Source organism: Arachis hypogaea, chromosome 15 (assembly GCF_003086295.3).
Source record: "Arachis hypogaea cultivar Tifrunner chromosome 15, arahy.Tifrunner.gnm2.J5K5, whole genome shotgun sequence".
Classification (NCBI taxonomy): domain Eukaryota; kingdom Viridiplantae; phylum Streptophyta; class Magnoliopsida; order Fabales; family Fabaceae; genus Arachis; species Arachis hypogaea.
The window spans coordinates 65,094,384-65,115,499 of record NC_092050.1 but is presented as its reverse complement, the minus strand read 5'-3'; positions in this window follow the sequence as shown (position 1 = coordinate 65,115,499).

Here is a 21,116-nt window from a genome sequence, read left to right as displayed (position 1 = left end):
CTAACACAAAACGAGCTGCCGACCTTTTTAAGGGAGGGAGCCTTAAAATATCATATATAGACAAAAGCATTATAATGACACATGCTCCTAAATCACACATGCAATCATAAATTACTACACCACCAATAGTACAGCTAACTATACAAGGACCTGGATCACTGCATTTTTTAGGTAATCCTCCCATTAGAGCAGATATAGAACTACCTAAAGGAATAGTTTCTAATTCATTAATTTTGTCTTTATGGATACATAAATCTTTTAGAAACTTTGCATATTTAGGTACCTGCTGAATAATATCAAAAAGGGGAACAGTTACCTCAACCTTTTTTAATATTTCTACCATTTTGGGGTCGGGTTCCAGCTGCTTCCTAGGCTTCCTTGCAAGTTGTGGGAATGGAATAGGGGTAGTGTTTTCTGCAGTATCTGCGCCTCTTGGTGCTTCCTTCTGTGGTTGAGTTTCTTCTTCTTCGGCTATGTCTTGTATGTCCTCTTCCTCTTCATCATCTTCTATTTCTATTACCTCTTCAGCTGAGGCGTGTTCTGGTGAGCTTGGCTCCTCCTGATTCCTCTCCTGCAATGTGGTTCTGGACCTTAGGGTAATGGCATTAATGCCTCCCTTTGGATTGGGTAATGGTTGAGAGGGGATTCCAGTGGAACTTGAAGGTTGGTTACTGGAATTTTGTGTTGATCCAATCTGTGACATAAGAGCTTGCAAAGTAGAGGTCAGACCGTTCATACTGGCATTAATACTATTCATGATGTTACTTTCCATGGTCTGTTGTCTTCGCTCAAAAGATTGTAGTAGCTCTTCATTAGGAGATAAAGAAGAATGAGTAAATTGAGAGGTCTGTTGTTGATTGTTCTATGGTTCTTGGTTTTGCCTCAGGTGAGGTGCTCTGTAAGGTTGGTTCTGCTGCCTGTTGTTATTATTATTCCATCTCTGATTTCCCTGATTATCTCTACCTCCTCTGTTATTGTTGTCCCTCCAATTCGGGTTAGAATTGTGCTGCCATCCATGGTTATTATTTCCACTTTGATTGTACCCTTGGTTGGGGCGGTCATAGAAGTTATGAGTGGATGCCACCATGTTGTCTTCTTGTTGGAGCTGCTGGCATTCATCTGTGTAATGGCTATAATCAGTACAGATTCTACAAACTCTCTGTGGGACTAGTTGTTGGTTTTGCTATGGTGGAGGGGGTTGAACTTGCTGACAGTTGTTGATTCAATTGCATCTGCTTCAGCAAGTTAGTCATCTAACATATACTCTGAGCTAGAGCCGCAGTCTCTCTGCTAGAGGATACTTCTGCAACGGCTTTTGAATGGCCTTGCTTTTGCCTGTGGTTCCTTGTAGATTCAGCTAAATCACTGATCAATTGCCAAGCCTCATCAGTGGTCTTGTACTTCTTCATAGACCCATTGCTAGCACTTTCCAATGTGGTCTTATCTTGGGGCCTCATGCCCTGTGTGATATAGCTAAGTAACACTATCTTGTCAATCATGTGGTGAGGGTATGCTTCCAGAAGATTGTTGAAGCGCTCCCAGTATTCAAAGAGAGTCTTATTGTCATCCTGAACAATTGCGGAAATATCCTTCCTCAGTTTATCAGTAACTTCAGATGGAAAGAATTTCTCCAAAAACTCCTTTCTGAGTGTATCCCAGTTGGATACATTTGCTAGAGGTTGAGTGTAGTACCACTCTCTTGCCTTTCCCTCAAGAGAAAACGGGAAAGCTTTCAGCAAAATTGAAGTTTCATCAGTACCATCACGCCTGACAGTAGAACAGGCTGCCTGGAAATCTCTCAAGTGCTTGATAGGCTCTTGAGCAGGTAGGCCATGAAACTTGGGCATCAAATTTAGCAGTGCGGTCTTTATTTCAAAATCTGTAGCTACCGCTGGATGATGCGCTTGAAACGGTTGCATTGTAAAATCAGGGGCTCCTTCCTCCTGGATGGTAACTCTCCTAGCTGCCATGTCTTCTGCACGTAAAACAACCGAATCAGTAGAACGGGGGCTGGTTTCTTCCTCAAGTTCACTTTCAGATCCACCCTCAGATCGGACTAACCGACACTGTTCTCGCCTTATTCGTGAAATAGTCCTTTCAATTTTAGGATCGAATATTAGCAAGCGCGGATCAGGAAGTGAACGCGTCATTTGACGAAAGAAACATGCAACTCATAGTAGCAAAATAAAATAAAATGCAAATAAATAAATTCTAATTAATAACTTTAGCACTCTATTGCAACTTCTCGGCAACGGCGCCAAAAATTGATGAGACACAGAAGTTGGTGAATTAAAAATTATTAAAATAGTTACGTTGCAAGTATAGCTCTTAACTCACCGAAAATCTGCCTATCAATTTAGAAATATGTCACAAAAGTGTAAATTAAAAATTACTGGGAGTTTAAGTCCCAGGTCGTCTCCCAACGAGTTGCAGAAAAGTGTGCTATTTTATTAATCAGATATTCCAAGAAGTTGAGTGAAGTAGGTGGAAAATTAAATTGAGAAAATTCAAATAATGTGAATAAAAGCCTTGACTGGGAGTTGATTAGTTGGAATCTCTATTATTGATGGAATGATCTCAAGATTAATTTATAATTAATGGTTGTTCTGTTTAGTTATCCTTTACTAGGTAAAGGAAAGTCAAACAAGTTGGGATGCTAGATCCGTTCATGAGTTGCAACCCACTTAGTTCAAAGGGGTTGGTGTTAGTGATTAGATAACAATCCAACAGTTAACCCAATTACAATTTTTCTTTCAATCCTTCCAACTCAAGAGTTCCTTTCAATCAACTCCCTATCAAGTGAGGAAACTACTCACTCATTGTAAATAATAAATCCATAACACATGAAAGGGAATTAAAAGAAGACATGATTGTTGGAATGGAAAATAAATTAAATTGGAAGAAATAATCCTTGTACTGAATAATCATGAAAGTATTCAAATGACAAAATTGAACAAAGCAAAGAACATGGAAGAATACAACCAAGTTAAGAGAACGAACTAGAATGACGAAGTCTTGATGAGGAAATAACTCTTCTCAATGTTCCAATGCTAAGACCAATTGAAAAATTAAAAATTCCTAAACCTAGAGAAAGAAACCTAAAGGAGTAAAACTAGATCTAAAAACTGAAAACTGTCTGGAATGAATGTTGTTTTGTTTCTGCATATTCTCTGGCTCTAGTCTGCTGTTCCGGGCCGAAAACTGGGTCGAAATAAGGTCCAAAATCGCCCCCAGCGAATTCTGCAGATTATGCAGATCGCACATGTCACGCGATCGCGTCATCCATGCGGACGCGTCATTCACGCTTTTCCTTGCCACGCGTTCGCGTCGTCCACGCTACCGCGTCACTTGAGCTTTTCCAATCCACGCAGCCGCGTGAGCCATGCGGCCGCATCACTGCGATTTGCTCTCCTTCGCGCGGTCGCATGAGCCATGCGACCGCGTCACTTCTCGCTGGTTATTTCTTCAAATTCTTGTGTTCCTTCCATTTTTGCTAGCTTCCTTTCCAATCTCCAACTCGTTCATGCCCTATAAAGTCTGAAACACTCAACACACAGATCACGGAATCGAATGGAATAAAGGAGAATTAAAATTACATAATTAAAGTCTCTAGGAAGCAATTTTATAAATTCAGGAAAGAATTATAATTTCATGCTAATTTAATGAATAAGTGGGTAAGGATCATGATAAAACCACACAATTAAACACAATATAAACCATAAAATAGTGGTTTATCAGTGGCCATCCAAAGAATTCCTTGAATATTTGGAAGGCTTGTTCACATTTTGTTGTCCATTCGAACTGCTTTCCCTTCCTCAAAGTAGCATAAAAGGGGAGAGATCTTATCGCTGATCCTGCTAAGAACCTGGATAGGGCAGCCAATCTCCCGTTGAGTTGCTGTACTTCTTTGACACAGGTTGGGCTCTTCATGTTGATTATGGCTTGACATTTATCCGGATTTGCTTTAATTCCTCTTTGTGTGAGCATGAAACCTAAGAATTTTCCTGCTTCTACTGCAAAGGTGCATTTCGCTGGATTGAGTCGCATGTCATGCTTCCTTATAGTGTCGAATACTTGAGCCAGGTCGGACAATAATGTCTCTTCGCTTTGTGTTTTTATTAACATGTCGTCTATATAGACTTCCATGATTTTTCCGATGTGATCTGAGAACACTTTATTCATTAGCCTTTGATAAGTAGCTCCCGCATTCTTGAGACCGAAAGGCATCACAATGTAGCAGTAATTCGCTTTCGGCATTAAAAATGAAGTCTTTTCTTGATCTGGTGGATACATGGGGATTTGGTTGTATCCCGAGTATGCGTCCATAAACGAGAGGTATCTATATCCGAAGGAAGCGTCAACCAGAGCGTCGATACTTGGAAGTGGGTAAGGATCTTTTGGGCAGGCTTTGTTGAGATCGGTGTAATCGGTGCACATTCGCCACTTCCCATTTGATTTTCTCACCAAGACGACGTTGGCTAGCCATAATGGGTACTTGACTTCTCTTATGAATCCTGCCTCCAGTAATGCTTGTACCTGTTCATCCACAGCTTGGGATCGCTCTGGCCCAAGTTTTCTTCATCTCTGCTGTACCGGCCGAGATCTTGGATAGATGGTGCACGAAATTGTGATCTCCAAGCTCGAACAAATCCTGGTAATGGCTCCAGAGCTTGGTGCTCTGATCTTAATTCATAATTGTCACAACTTCGATACAACTAACCAGCAAGTGCACTGGGTCGTCCAAGTAATACCTTACGTGAGTAAGGGTCGAATCCCACGGAGATTGTTGGTATGAAGCAAGCTATGGTCACCTTGTAAATCTCAGTCAGGCGGATATAAAATAATCATGGAGTTTTCGAATATTATATAATAAAATAGGGATAGAGATACTTATGTAAATCATTGGTAGGAATTTCAGATAAGCGAATGGGGATGCTTTTCGTTCCTCTGAACCTCTGCTTTCCTGCTATCTTCATCCAATCCGTCTTACTCCTTTCCATGGCTGGCTTTATGCAAGGGCATCACCGTTGTCAGTGGCTACATCCCCTCCTCTCAGTGAATAATATGCTCACGCACCCTGTCACGGCACGGCTATTCATCTGTCGGTTCTCGATCATGCTGGAATAGGATTCACCTTCCTTTTGCGTCTGTCACTAACGCCCAGCACTCGCGAGTTTGAAGCTCGTCACAGTCATTCAATCATTGAATCCTACTCAGAATACCACAGACAAGGTTTAGACCTTCCGGATTCTCTTGAATGCCGCCATCATTCTAGCTTACGCCACGAAGATTCTGGTTAGGAGATCTAAGAGATACTCATTCTAGCTTAATTCATGTAGAACAGAAGTGTTTGTCAGGCACGCGTTCATAAGGGAGAAGGATGATGAGCGTAACACATAATCATCACCTTCATCACGTTCTTGGGTGCGAATGGATATCTTAGAAGCGAAATAAGAAGAATTGAATAGAAAACAGTAGTACTTTGCATTAATCTTTGAGGAACAGCAGAGCTCCACACCTTAATCTATGGAGTGTAGAAACTCTACCGTTGAAAATACATAAGTGAAGGTCCAGGCATGGCCGAGATGGCCAGCCCCCTAAAACGTGATCACAGGATCAATACAATCCAGGATGCCTAATACAATAGTAAGAGGTCCTATTTATAATAAACTAGTCACTAGGGTTTACATGAGTAAGTAATTGATGTATAAATCCACTTCCGGGGCCCACTTGGTGTGTGTTTGGGCTGAGCTTGAGTGTAGCATGTGCAGAGGCCATTTGTGGAGTTGAACGCCAGTTTCTGTGCCAGTTTGGGCGTTCAACTCTGGTTTTGGATCCTTTTCTAGTGCTGGATGCCAGATTTGGGCAGAAGGCTGACGTTGAACGCCAGTTTAGGTCGTCAATTCTTGGCCAAAGTATAGACTATTATATATTGCTGGAAAGCCCTGGATGTCTACTTTCCAAAGCTATTGGAAGCGCGCCATTTCGAGTTTTGTAGCTCCAGAAAATCCACTTTGAGTGCAGGGAGGTCAGAATCCAACAGTATCAGCAGTCCTTTTTCAACCTCTGAATCTGATTTTTGCTTAAGTCCCTCAATTTCAGCCAGAAAATACCTGAAATCACAGAAAAACACACAAACTCATAGTAAAGTCCAGAAATGTGAATTTAACATAAAAACTAATGAAAACATCCCTAAAAGTTACTAGATCCTATTAAAAACATAGTAAAAACAATGCCAAAAAGCGTATAAATTATCCGCTCATCACAACACCAAACTTAAATTGTTGCTTGTCCCCAAGCAACTGAAAATCAAATAGGATAAAAAGAAGAGAATATACTATAAATTCCAAACTATCAATGAAACAGAGCTTCAATCATATGAGCGGGACTTATAGCTTTTTGCCTCTTGAATAGTTTTGGCATCTCACTCTATCCATTGAGGTTCAGAATGATTGGCATCTATAGGAACTTCAGATTTCGAATAGTGTTATTGACTCTCCTAGTTCAGTATGATGATTCTTGAACACAGCTTCTTTATGAGTCTTGGCCGTGGCCCTAAGCACTTTGTTTTCCAGTAATACCACCGGATACATAAATGCCACAGACACATAATTGGGTGAACCTTTTCAGATTGTGACTCAGCGTTGCTAAAGTCCCCAATTAGAGGTGTCCAGGGTTCTTAAGCACACTCTTTGTTTTTGCTTTGGACCTTGACTTTAACCGCTCAGTCTCAAGTTTTCACTTGACACCTACACGCCACAAGCACATGGTTAGGGACAGCTTAGTTTAGCCACTTAGACCAGGATTTTATTCCTTCAGGCCCTCCTATCCACTGATGCTCAAAGCCTTGGGATCCTTTTTATTTGCCCTTGCCTTTTGGTTTTAAGGGTTATTGGCTTTTTCTGCTTGCTTTTTCTTTTTCTTTCTATATTTTTTTTTTTCGCCTATTTTTTTTTCTTTTTTTCTTCTTTTTTTCTTTTTTTTTTTCTGCAAGCTTTGTTCTTTGCTGCTTTTTCTTGCTTCAAGAATCATTTTTATGATTTTTCAGATTATCAAATAACATGTCTCCTAGTCATCATTCTTTCAAGAGCCAACATATTTAACATTCTTAAACAACAACTTCAAAAGACATATGCACTGTTCAAGCATACATTCAGAAAACAAGAAGCATTGTCACCACATCAATATGATTAAACTAAGTTCAAGGATAAATTCGAAACTCATGTACTTCTTGTTCTTTTGAATTAAAACATTTTTCATTTAAGAGAGGTGATGGATTCATAGGACATTCATATCTTTAAGACAAAGTTACTAACTACTAATGATCATGTAGTGAAGACACAAACATAGACAGGCACATAACATAGAAAACGAAAAACAGAAGAAAGAAGAACAAGGAATGAATCCACCTTAGTGATGGTGGCGTTTCCTTCTTGAGGAACCAATGATGTCCTTGAGCTCTTCTATGTCTCTTCCTTGTCTTTGTTGCTCCTCCCTCATTGCCTTTTGATCTTCTCTTATTTCATGCAGCATGATGGAGTGCTCTTGATGTTTCACCCTTAGTTGTCCCATACTGGAACTCAATTCTTCTAGGGAGGTGTTGATGTGCTCCCAATAGTTTTGTGGAGGAAAGTGCATTTGAGGCATTTCCGGAATCTCATGGTGATGAGGTTCTTGCGCCTCTTGAGCTCCATGACTGGGCTCTCTTGCTTGCTCTATCTTTTTCTTAGTGATGGGCTTGTCCTCTTTGATGAGGATATCTCCCTCTATGTCAATCCCAGCTGAATTGCATAGGTGGCAAATGAGGTGAGGGAAGGCTAACCTTGCCATAGTGGAGGACTTGTCAGCCACCTTGTAGAGTTCTTGAGGTATAATCTCATGAACTTTCACCTCTTCTCCAATCATGATGCTATGGATCATGATGGCCCGGTCTATAGTAACTTCAGACCGGTTGCTAGTGGGAATGATTGAGCATTGAATAAACTCTAACCATCCTCTAGCTATAGGCTTGAGGTCCAATCTTCTTAGTTGAACCGGCTTGCCTTTGGAGTCAATCTTCTATTGAGCTCCTTCTACACATATGTCCATAAGGACTTGGTCCAACCTTTGATCAAAGTTGACTCTCCTTGTGTAGGGGCGTGCGTTCTCTTCCATGTATGGCAAGTTGAACGCCAACCTCACATTTTCCGGACTAAAATCTAAGTATTTCCCCCGAACCATTGTAACATAGTTCTTTGGATCCGGGTTCTTACTTTGATCATGGTTCTTGGTGATCCATGCATTGGCATAGAACTCTTGAACCATTAGGATGCCGACTTGTTGGATGGGATTTGTTAGAACTTCCCAACCTCTTCTTTGAATTTCATGTCGGATCTCCGGATACTCATTTCTTTTGAGTTTAAAAGGGACCTCAGGGATCACCTTCTTCTTGGCCACAACATCATAGAAGTGGTCTTGATGGGCTTTGGAGATGAACCTTTCCATCTCCCATGACTCGGATGTGGAAGCTTTTATCTTCCCTTTCCCTCTTCTAGAGGATTCTCCGGTCTTAGGTGCCATCAATGGTAATGGAAAAACAAAAAAGCTATGCTTTTACCACACCAAACTTAGAATATTGCTCGCCCTCGAGCAATAAACAAAAGAATAGAAGTAGAAGAAGAAGAAATAGAGGAGAGGGAGAGGGTGATGTGGTTCGGCCAAGAAGGGTATAGAGGGGTTGTGTTAAAGAGAGTGGTGAGAAGAAGTGAGTGGAGGTAGGTGGGGATCCTGTGGGGTCCACAGATCCTGAGTGGATCCTGTGGGGTCCACAGATCCTGAGGTGTCAAGGCATTTACATCCCTGCACCATTAGGCATGTAAAAATGCCTTTGTATCCAACTCTGGGCGTTCAGCGCCAGGTTGGTGGCCATTTTGGGCGTTCAACGCCCATTTGTGTGCCATTTCTGGCGTTGAACGCCAGAACCATGCCTGTTCTGGCGTTCAGCGCCCAGAAGCTGCCCATTTTGGGCGTTCAGCGCCAGAACCATGCTCTGTTCTGGCGTTTGAACGCCAGGCAGATGCTCCTCCAGGGTGTGATTTTTCTTCTGCTGTTTTTGATTCCGTTTTCAATTTTTATATTTATTTTGTGACTCCACATGATCATGAACCTAAGAAAACATGAAAAACAATAAAAATAAGAATGAGATAAACATTGGGTTGCCTCCCAACAAGCGCTTCTTTAATGTCAATAGCTTGACAGTGGGCTCTCATGGAGCCTCACAGATGTGCAGAGCTTTGTTGAGACTCTCCAACACCAAACTTAGAGTTTGGATATGGGAGTTCAACACCAAACTTAGAGTTTGGTTGTGGCCTCCCAACACCAAACTTAGAGTTTGACTGTGGGGGCTCTGGTTGACTCTGCTTTGAGAGAAGCTTTTCAAGCTTCCTCTCCATGGTTGCAGAGGGAGATCCTTGAGTTTTGAATACAAGGGAGTTCTCATTCCCTTGAAGGACTATTTCACCTCTGTCAACATCAATCACAGCTCTTGCTGTGGCCAGGAAAGGTCTTCCTAGGATGATGGATTCATACTCTTCCTTTCCAGTATCCAGGACTATGAAATCAGTAGGTATGTAAAGGCCCTCAACCTTTACTAATACATCTTCTACTTGTCCATAAGCCTGTCTTCTTGAGCTGTCTGCCATCTCTAGTGAGATTTTAGAAGCTTGCACCCCATAGATTCCCAGTTTCTCTATTACAGAGAGGGGCATGAGGTTTATTCTTGAACCAAGGTCACACAGAGCTTTAAAGATCATGGTGCCTATGGTACAGGGTATTATGAACTTTCCAGGATCCTGTCTCTTCTGAGGCAATGTCAGTTGATCCAGATCACTTAGTTCATTGATGAACAAGGGAGGTTCAACTTCCCAAGCATCAATGCCAACACAATTTGGCATTCAGCTTCATGATTGCACCAAGAAACTTGGCAGTTTGCTCTTCAGTAACATCCTCATTCTCTTCAGAAGAGGAATATTCATCAGAGCTCATGAAGGGTATAAAGAGGTTCAATGGAATCTCTATGGTCTCTAGATGAGCCTCAGAGTCCTTTGGTTCCCCAGAGGGAAGCTCATTATTGATCACTGGACGTCCCAGGAGGTCCTCCTCCTTGGGATTCACGTCCTCTCCTCTCCTCAGAGGTTCGGCCATGGCGCTTATGTCAATGGCCTTGCACTCTCCTTTTGGGTTCTCTTCTATATTGCTTGGGAGAGTACTAGGAGGGATTTCAGTGATCCTTTTACTCAGCTGGCCCACTTGTGCTTCCAGATTTCTAATGGAAGACCTTGTTTCATTCATGAAACTTACAGTGGCCTTAGATAGATCAGAGACTAGATTTGCTAAATTAGAAGCATTTTGTTCAGAGTTCTCTGTCTGTTGCTGAGTGGATGATGGAAAAGGTTTGCTATTGCTAAACCTGTTTCTTCCACCATTATTAAAGCCTTGTTGAGGCTTTTGATCCTTCCATGAGAAATTTGGATGATTTCTCCATGATGAGTTATAGGTGTTTCCATAAGGTTCACCTAAGTAATTCACCTCTGCTATTGCAGGGTTCTCAAGATCATAAGCTTCTTCTTCAGGAGAAGCCTCTTGAGTACTGTTGGATGCAGCTTGCATTCCATGCAGACTCTGAGAGATCATATTGACTTGCTGAGTCAATATTTTGTTCTGAGCCAATATGGCATTCAGAGTATCAACCTCAAGAACTCCCTTCTTCATAGGCGTCCCATTAATCACAGGATTCCTTTCAGAAGTGTACATGAACTGGTTATTAGCAACCATGTCAATGAGTTCTTCAGCTTCTGCAGGCGTTTTCTTTAGATGAATGGATCGACCTGCAGAAGTATCCAATGACATCTTAGATAACTCAGACAGACCATCATAGAATATATCCAGGATGGTCCATTCTGAAAGCATGTCAGAAGGACACTTTTTGGTCAACTGTTTGTATCTTTCCCAAGCTTTATAGAGAGATTCACCTTCTTTTTGTCTGAAGGTTTGAACATCAGCTCTAAGCTTGCTCAGCTTTTGAGGAGGAAAGTACTTGGCTAAGAAAGGCGTGACCAGCTTATCCCAAGAGTTCAGGCTGTCTTTGGGTTGAGAATCCAACCATAATCTAGCTCTGTCTCTTACAGCAAAAGGGAAAAGCATGAGCCTGTAGACTTCAGGATCTACTCCATTAGTCTTAACAGTATCACATATCTGCAAGAATTCAGTTAAGAACTGAAAAGGATCTTCAGATGGAAGTCCATGAAACTTGCAGTTCTGCTGCATCAGAGAAACTAACTGAGGTTTCAGCTCAAAGTTGTTTGCTCCAATGGCAGGAATGGAGATGCTTCTTCCATGTAAATTGGAATTAGGTGCAGTGAAGTCACCAAGCATCTTCCTTGCATTGTTGTTGGGTTCGGCTGCCATCTCCTTTACTTGTTCGAAATTTTCAATCAAGTTGTCTCTGGATTGTTGTAATTTAGCTTCTCTTAATTTTCTCTTCAGAGTCCTTTCAGGTTCTGGATCAGCTTCAACAAGAATGCCTTTTTCTTTGTCCCTGCTCATAAGAAAGAGAAGAGAAAAAGAAAAGAAGAGGAATCCTCTATGTCACAGTAAAGAGGATCCTTATTGTTAGTAGAAGAAAAGAAGAAGAAATTCGAACACAGATAGAAGAGGGGGTTCGAATTTGGTGATGATGTGAGGAAGAGATGTTAGTTAATGAATGAATAAATAGAATAGGATGAGAGAGAAGGAGGGAATTTTCGAAAATTATTTTTGAAAAGGAGTTAGTGATTTTTGAAAATTGGTTTTTGAAAATTTGTTAGTAATTTTTGAAAATTAAGTTTTAAAAATTAAAATAATTAATAAATTAAAAAGAAATTTTGAAAAAGGGAAGAGATATTTTCGAAAATGAGAGAGAGAGAGTTAGTTAGGTGGTTTTGAAAAAGTTAAGAAACAAACAAAAAGTTAGTTAGTTAGTTGAAACAAATTTTGAAAAGATAGGAAGTTAGGAAGTTAGAAAAGATATTTTGAAAAGATATTTTTGAAAAAGATAAGATGAGAAGATATTTTTGAAAAGATATGATAGAAATTAGTTTTTGAAAAAGATTTGATTTTTAAAATCTCAATTAATGACTTGATTCATAAGAAATCATAAGATATGATTCTAGAACTTAAAGTTTAAATCTTTCTTGACAAGCAAGTAACAAACTTCAAATTTTTTGAATCAAAACATTAATTGATTAGTTATTTTCGAAAATTTTATATAAAAATAAGAAAAAGATTTTTGAAAAATATTTTTAGAATTTTCGAAAATAACTAAGAATTTTGAAAAAGATTTGATTTTTGAAAAAGATTTTGAAAAAGATAAGATTTTCAAATTGAAAATTTGATTTGACTCATGAGAAACAATTTGATTTTAAAAATTTTTGAAAAAGTCAATCCAAATTTTCGAATTTGATGAGAGAAAAAGGGAAAGATATTTTTTTGATTTTTGAATTTTTATGATGAGAGAGAAAAACACAAAAAAATGCAATGCATGAAATTTTTAGATCAAAACATGTGATGCATGCAAGAATGCTATGAATGTGAAGATGAACACCAAGAACACTTTGAATGTCATGATGAACATCAAGAACATATTTTTGAAAAATTTTTAATGCAAAGAAAACATGCAAGACACCAAACTTAGAATTCTTTAATGCTTAGGCACTAAGAATTCAAGAATGCATATGATAAACATGAAAAGACACAAAACAAAAAATCATCAAGATCATACAAGAAGACTCACCAAGAACAACTTGAAGATCATGAAGAACACTATGAATGCATGAATTTTCGAAAAATGCAAGATGCATATGCAATTGACACCAAACTTATAATGTGACTCAAGACTCAAACAAGAAACATAAAAATATTTTTTTGATTTTTATGATTTTCTTATTTTTTAGGATTTTTTTTTTCGAAAATTATATGAAAAAGGAAAATAAGGATTCCAAAATTTTTAATATGAATTCCAGGAATCTTGCATTCTTAGTCTAAAGCTTCAGTCCAGGAATTAGACATGGCTCACTAGCCAGCCAAGCTTTCAAAGAAAGCTTCAGTCCAAAACACTAGACATGGCCAATGGCCAGCCAAGCTTCAGCATTTAACATGAGAGTATATTGCTCTTGATAACAAATTGCAAGCCTCAGTCCAAATAAATTTAGACATGGCTTTACAGCCAGCCAGGCTTTACATGCTTCATGAAACACTAGAATTCATTCTTAAAAAATTTTGAATAAAATTTTTGAAAACATTTTTTTCGAAAACAAAAGAAGAGTTTTTGAAAGATTTTTGAAAACTTTTTGAAAAGAAAACAAAAAGAAAGTTACCCAATCTGAGCAACAAGATGAACCGTCAGTTGTCCAAACTCGAACAATCCCCGGCAACGGCGCCAAAAACTTGGTGCACGAAATTGTGATCTCCAGGCTCGAACAAATCCTGGTAATGGCTCCAGAGCTTGGTGCTCTGATCTTAATTCATAATTGTCACAACTTCGATACAACTAACCAGCAAGTGCACTGGGTCGTCCAAGTAATACCTTACGTGAGTAAGGGTCGAATCCCACGGAGATTGTTGGTATGAAGCAAGCTATGGTCACCTTGTAAATCTCAGTCAGGCGGATATAAAATAATCATGGAGTTTTCGAATATTATATAATAAAATAGGGATAGAGATACTTATGTAAATCATTGGTAGGAATTTCAGATAAGCGAATGGGGATGCTTTTCGTTCCTCTGAACCTCTGCTTTCCTGCTATCTTCATCCAATCCGTCTTACTCCTTTCCATGGCTGGCTTTATGCAAGGGCATCACCGTTGTCAGTGGCTACATCCCCTCCTCTCAGTGAATAATATGCTCACGCACCCTGTCACGGCACGGCTATTCATCTGTCGGTTCTCGATCATGCTGGAATAGGATTCACCCTCCTTTTGCTTCTGTCACTAACGCCCAGCACTCGGGAGTTTGAAGCTCGTCACAGTCATTCAATCATTGAATCCTACTCAGAATACCACAGACAAGGTTTAGACCTTCCGGATTCTCTTGAATGCTGCCATCATTCTAGCTTACGCCACGAAGATTCTGGTTAGGAGATCTAAGAGATACTCATTCTAGCTTAATTCATGTAGAACAGAAGTGTTTGTCAGGCACGTGTTCATAAGGGAGAAGGATGATGAGCGTCACACATAATCATCACCTTCATCACGTTCTTGGGTGCAAATGGATATCTTAGAAGCGAAATAAGAAGAATTGAATAGAAAACAGTAGTACTTTGCATTAATCTTTGAGGAACAGCAGAGCTCCACACCTTAATCTATGGAGTGTAGAAACTCTACCGTTGAAAATACATAAGTGAAGGTCCAGGCATGGCCGAGATGGCCAGCCCCCTAAAACGTGATCACAGGATCAATACAATCCAGGATGCCTAATGCAATAGTAAGAGGTCCTATTTATAATAAACTAGTCACTAGGGTTTACATGAGTAAGTAATTGATGCATAAATCCACTTCTGGGGCCCACTTGGTGTGTGTTTGGGCTGAGCTTGAGTGTAGCACGTGCAGAGGCCATTTGTGGAGTTGAACGCCAGTTTCTGTGCCAGTTTGGGCGTTCAACTCTGGTTTTGGATCCTTTTCTGGCGCTGGACGCCAGATTTGGGCAGAAGGCTGACGTTGAACGCCCGTTTACATCATCAATTCTTAGCCAAAGTATGAACTATTATACATTGCTGGAAAGCCCTGGATGTCTACTTTCCAACGCAATTGGAAGCGCGCCATTTCGAGTTCTGTAGCTCCAGAAAATCCACTTTGAGTGCAGGGAGGTCAGAATCCAACAGCATCAGTAGTCCTTTTTCAACCTCTGAATCTGATTTTTGCTTAAGTCCCTCAATTTCAGCCAGAAAATACCTGAAATCACAGAAAAACACACAAACTCATAGTAAAGTCCAGAAATGTGAATTTAACATAAAAACTAATGAAAACATCCCTAAAAGTAACTAGATCCTACTAAAAACATACTAAAAACAATGCCAAAAAGCGTATAAATTATCCGCTCATCAATAGACTACCAACTTGTGGCACATTAGTTTGGGGTCTATGCCTGGCATGTTTGTGGCTTTCCATGCGAAGAGATCGACATTGTCTCATAAGAATTGTACCAGTAATTCTTTTGAGTCTCCTTTCAGGATCGTGCCGATATTAGTTGTTTTGTCCGAGGTGTCTCCGATCTGAACCTTCTCTATCTCACCTTCTGGCTGCAGACGGAGTTCTTCTTGTTTCTGAACTTCGCCAAGCTCAATTGCATGAAACTCTTCTCTTCTACCTCTGAGGTTTAGACTTTCGTTATAACAGCGGCGTGCCATCTTTTGATCTGCTTTTATTGTGGCTATCCCCTCTGTAGTTGGGAATTTCATGCATAGATGTGGAGTCGAGACTATTGCGCCGAGTTGATTTAGTGTTGTCCGACCTATTAGAGCATTCTAGGCTGAACTCACGTCGACCACAATGTAGTCTATTTTGAGTGTCCTGGATTGGTTCCCCTTTTCGAAGGTTGTATGTAGTGATATGTATCCCAGTGGTTGTACCGGGGTATCTCCGAGTCTGAACAGATTGTTCGGGTATGCCTTAAGCTCTTTGTCTTCTAGGCCAAGCTTGTCGAAGGCAGCTTTGAATAAGATATCGGCGGAGCTCCCTTGGTCTATTAATGTGCGGTGCAGATTGGCGTTTGCCAATATGACGGTGATGACCATGGGGTCGTCGTGTCCCGAGATGATACCGGATGCATCCTCTTTGTGAATGTGATTGCAGGGATGTCGGGTGCTTCCTCCTTTCCCTCGACATGATATACTTCTTTGAGATATCTTTTGCGAGATGATTTGGAGATTCCTCCCCCTGCGAATCCGCTGTGTATCATGTGGACATGTCTTTCTGGTGTACGAGGCGATCACGCGGTTCGTCCGATATCTTCGTCCCTTCGTCTCTTTCTTTGATCATCATCTCGGGTGGCCAGAAACCGATCTAGTTTTCCTTCCCTCACCAATTTTTCTATGATGTTCTTTAAATTGAAGCACTCGTTGGTGGAGTGCCCTCGCACTCGATGATATTCACAATACTCATTCCGGTTTCCTCCCCCTCTTTTGCCTTTGAGTGGCCGAGTTGGGGGTATTCTCTCCATATGGCAGACTTCTTTGTATACGTCGACTAAGGATACCCTGAGAGGGGTGTAATTGTGGTATTTTTTAATTTTCTCCCCTTGTCGATCTTCTTACCTTTTGGACTCCTTATCTTTATCTCGGTTGGGGACCCCGGATTTGGAGGTTTCTCCCAACCGAGCGTTTTCTTCCATGTTGATGTATTTTTCTGCTTGCTCCTGCACTTCGTCTAAGGAGGTAGGGTACTTCTTTGATATAGATTGGCTAAAAGGTCCTTCTCGTAGGCCGTTGATGAGTCCCATGATGGCGGCCTCTGTTGGCAAGCTTTGTATGTCCATGCATGTTTTGTTGAATCTTTCCATGTAGTTGCGGAGGCTCTCCCGATCGCCTTGCTTGATCCCCAGTAAACTAGGGGCGTGTTTGGCCTTATCTTTCTGGATGGAGAATCTGGCTAGGAATTTTTTGGCCATGTCATCAAAGTTTGAGATGGACTTTGGAGGTAAGTTGTCGAACCATCTGATTGCTGTCTTCGTGAGAGTTGTTGGATAAGCTTTGCAGTGAACGGCATCTGAGGTGTCGGTGAGGTACATTCTGCTTCTGAAATTGCTGAGATGATGGTTGGGATTTGTGGTACCATCATACAAAATTATATCTGTGAGTTTGAAGTCTTTTGGAATTTTGGTTTTCGTGATTTCCCTGGTGAATGGATCTCGTTCTTTGTGTGAATTTTCCTCAGGAGTGGCCCGAGGAGCTTTTGCTTTGAGATGGGCTTCTAATTGCAGTAGTTTGTCTTCCAGTTCTTGATGTCGCCGTACCTCTCTTTGAAGATCCTTCCCAACCTCTCGTTGTTGTTGGGTTTCTTTTTCAAGTTGCTTTAAGTGATCTTAAAGTGCTTTTATTACCCCGGGATTTGATGAGTTTTTGTCCCCGTTGGATTCCGGAGTATCCTTTAGCGTAGTGTCCGCGTTCTTGTGCGGCGTTCTGTTTTCTAGATTTGAATCGTGGTCGTTGTCATGGCCGTCCGCCATGGTGTTGGGATGACTTCTAGGTTCCCTGGCAACGGCGCCAATGTTCTGTGGGTTACCTGAAACTGTAGGTCGATCTCGGATGAGATCTTCAGTACTGGTCAGAGATGACCTGTCCGGCTGGCTGGTGGCAGCCGGAGCTGTTGTGTCTGACTTGTTAGACTGGCTACACTTCTGATCCTTGGTCACCGGAGGGTGGGGGGTACCTGCAAGAGACCCCGATGCTTAAGTTAGCATGGGTATTAAACAGGTTTTATGTAGAATCAGAGTATGAGTTATACCTGGGTGCTCCAGTGTATTTATAGTTGATGAGGCTGACCTTTCTGATAAGATAAGTTAGTTATCTTATCTTATCTTTATCTTATTTTGGATGAAGTCAGCTTATCTTCAAAGGAACCGCCTTTATCTCTATAGGCTTGGATTGCCTTTGGATTTGGGTCGTGTTCCTCTATTTGGGCCCTCTATCGGGCTCTCCTGTCGGTTTGGCCAATCTCTTTGAGAAGAGGTCGGCTAGTCGGACCTGAAGAGGTCGGTCGCCATGTCGCTAAACATCCCGGGTCGGACAGCTTGACCCAGGGTATGAACACTTCCTTTGGACGCTCCCTAAGCCACGCTTTTCTTATTTTCTTCTTTCTTCACCTACAAGTAATCAAATCAACCAATCAAAGTATCACAAAATTCACAAGGTTTATAAATCAATTAATTATCAATTAAATTTAGCTTAAACCTCATGATTTTGTATCAATTAAAGGGTGGTTGATTGATTCTAAGAAACCATGCAATTCCACTCCAAATTACTTACTTACAATGCAAGAAAGTGCATAAAACCTAATAAAAACAAAGAAAAAGACTAGTAAAACTAGGCTAAGATGACTTGTCATCACAACACCAAACTTAAAACTTGCTTGTCCCCAAGCAAGAATCAAACATAAGAGAAGATAGAATGAAGTAGATAAGTAAACATGTCCTTATTAAGCATATAGTTGAACTTGGTTTATGGGGTTTTATGCAGATCAATAATAGCTTATTTATTACTTGCTGTTTAACAAACAATGCCTCTTCAAAGATTCACTAAGGTTACTGCTACAATGCCTTACTTTTTGCTTACTTCCCTTGTTATCTTTTTCCTTCTTTCTCTTGCATTAGAGCTTATTACTTATTGAAGGCTTGGTAGCAAATGTTTCAGTGGCCTTTGGCTTAATTTCACTTAACATTTCTTCACCATAGACACATGGCTCACCTTTTTCTTCCTATGATCATTGATGCCTAGCATCTCTTTGGATTACTAAATGTTTTGTAGCTAGGTTGCTCTTTATTGTGGACTTTCAGTTGGCCATCCCAAATCAGTTGATCTAAGTGGCCATGTTTTGAAATACTCCTTAGAACTTACTTGTCCAAGCATATCCTAGTACAAAAACACCACAGGCATGTGTCCTAGGGTCCAAGCTATTGGTGTCTAGCCTTATTGTTTGTTTCTTTGCCATTTTCTTTGGCTTTTTCTATTTCCTTTTCTTTCTGTTTTGATTCATTTTCAAGGGATTTTCATTGATTTAAGGATCATAGCAGCAAACTAGCTTAGGCTTCAAATAACATGTCATTATGCAACAATTATTGTATGAGCTAACAATTGAATCAAACACACACCACCACTAACTTCCATTCTAACTTTTGCAACATTGAACAATGAACTTTTCTAATTAAAACATATCTCTTTTATTCAAACAGCAAGATGAACAAAGCAAAGTACTCAAGTTAATGAAGGATGACATTTATTATGCAAATAATTTTTAAGCTAAAGAGAAATTGCAGATAGCCTTCTTCAGCATGAACTATGCAAAACAAAAGATGATTGGAGGTATATCATTTTTCAGGTATACATCTTCCTTATTCAATTTGAAATTATGAAAGAGCTTCACCACCTTTTAGTTGTTATGCTCCTGGCCCTTGCTTGATTCCCCCTTGTTCTTCTTCCTTTTCCCAAGCTTGGAGTAGTCACGAACTTCTTCACAAGGACATCTTCTATCCCATATAGGATCTGTGAGTCCTGAAAGCCCAACTTCCTCCAATCTTTCAAGTATTACCTCGGTATAATGATGAGACTTTGCTTTCTGGCGGTATCTAAGTTCTTGGCACTACTCGGATGTTTTGATTTGTGGATTTAGTGCTGGTATACTGTGGGTCAAGTACTCCAACCTTGCTTGCATGTCTTCATTACACCCTGTTTGTTGCACATGTCTAGCTTCTCCAATAGTGTGATGAATATTCTTCCACTGATACAAGTTGTGAGTATATTCCCCATACTTGGCTTGAGTCAGGAACATTTTGTCATATGATTCCTTAAGATTTGTTGTTTATTCCTTCTGCCCTTCAAGAATCTTGGCTTGGAATTCTTGTTGTTGGGTCATCATTTGTTCCTGCCAACTCTCTTGTCTTTCCTCCATTCTGTGCTGCCAAGCTTCACTCAGCTTTTGGTGCGCTAGATATTGCTCTTGTTGTTGCAAATACAGCTCCTGTTGCCTTGAATACTGCTCTTGTGCTCTCACATTTTGTTGTGATATTTCCTCAAGAGCTTCCTGCAATTGACTCATATCTATGATACCAGGAGCTTGTTCGTCCCTCTTGTGTGACCTTCTTCTTTTGTGAGTTCTTTCTTCCTCTTGATCTTCCTCCTCCTCTTCATTAAGACCTTCCATTTTTCTCTTTGTAATTCCTCTGGTTCCTCTCACCTTCTCTGTATCTTCATCTTCGAAGAGCACTCCAGCTTTGTTACACAATCTCAGAATCGTGCTTGGGTGCCCAAGCCTACCCGATTTGTGTGTGTCTTCAGCCATCTCCTGGATACTGTGTACTATGAGTTGGGAAATGTTAATTTTCCCCCATGTAGGATGCAGTATGTCAGGAGAGCTCTCTTGATTATGACTAATGAGGTATTCGCCGTGGGGAGTATTGATCCCCTTACTACCTCATACCACTCATTCGCCTCAGGTATGAGATCAAATCTCTTCAGACAACTCGGGATTCCCTTTAAGTCTCTTTCCCAGTCTCCTCTTTCAATACATAACCCTTCCAATATTTCATCAGGGTCATTATCACCACGCAATCTGTCTTCATAGCTAAGCTCATCGTAAGTTATGATTCTCAACTTTAGAACTCTTGTAATTGATGGTGGACTAAAATCCACTTCAACACCTCTGACATAACTTTTGTACGATGGGCTGTCTTCGTTCTCCTTAACAGCATTGGCGTAAAACTCCCTTATCATAACAGCACTAATTTCAGTGAGAGGATGGCACAGAAGATCCCATCTTCTTTCCTTGGTGATTTGTCGCATAATGGGATATTCTCCCTCCCTCAGCTCGAACCCCATTTCAGGAATGATAAGCTTCGTTTTCATGAGCCTATTGTATCTTGCTTCATGAAATTGGGATTTGAACCTCTTTGTGTCATAGGATGGAGGCTCTGTCACCATTGGTTCCTTTCCTAGTCTTCTCCTTGAACTTGAAGGAGCCATTGAATATGTGTGAAAATAAGAGATAGGTAGGGTTGTGTTTGGAGTGATGTTCGGTCTTGTTGTAAAGAGAAAGAAGAAATTGTGTGCTTTGAGTGAGAGTGGCTTGTATGAAAGTGTTCTCTATGATGCGTTGGAGGCTATTTTTGGACAAGGTTTCCAAGTTTCCCAACAAGATCACAAGAGATGAGTGGGTTCGGTTATGGTAATGAAGGCTGAGGATTGAGTTGAATAATGTAGAAGACTCATGAAATGAATGGCCTGCATGTATTGTTGAAGCTTGACGAGGATTCTCTTCTTATTGGCTGCATGCTTTTTCGGTGTCCAATGGTGCATGCATGCAGATTTTACTTTCCAAGGGGTGCGCTTCACTAGGC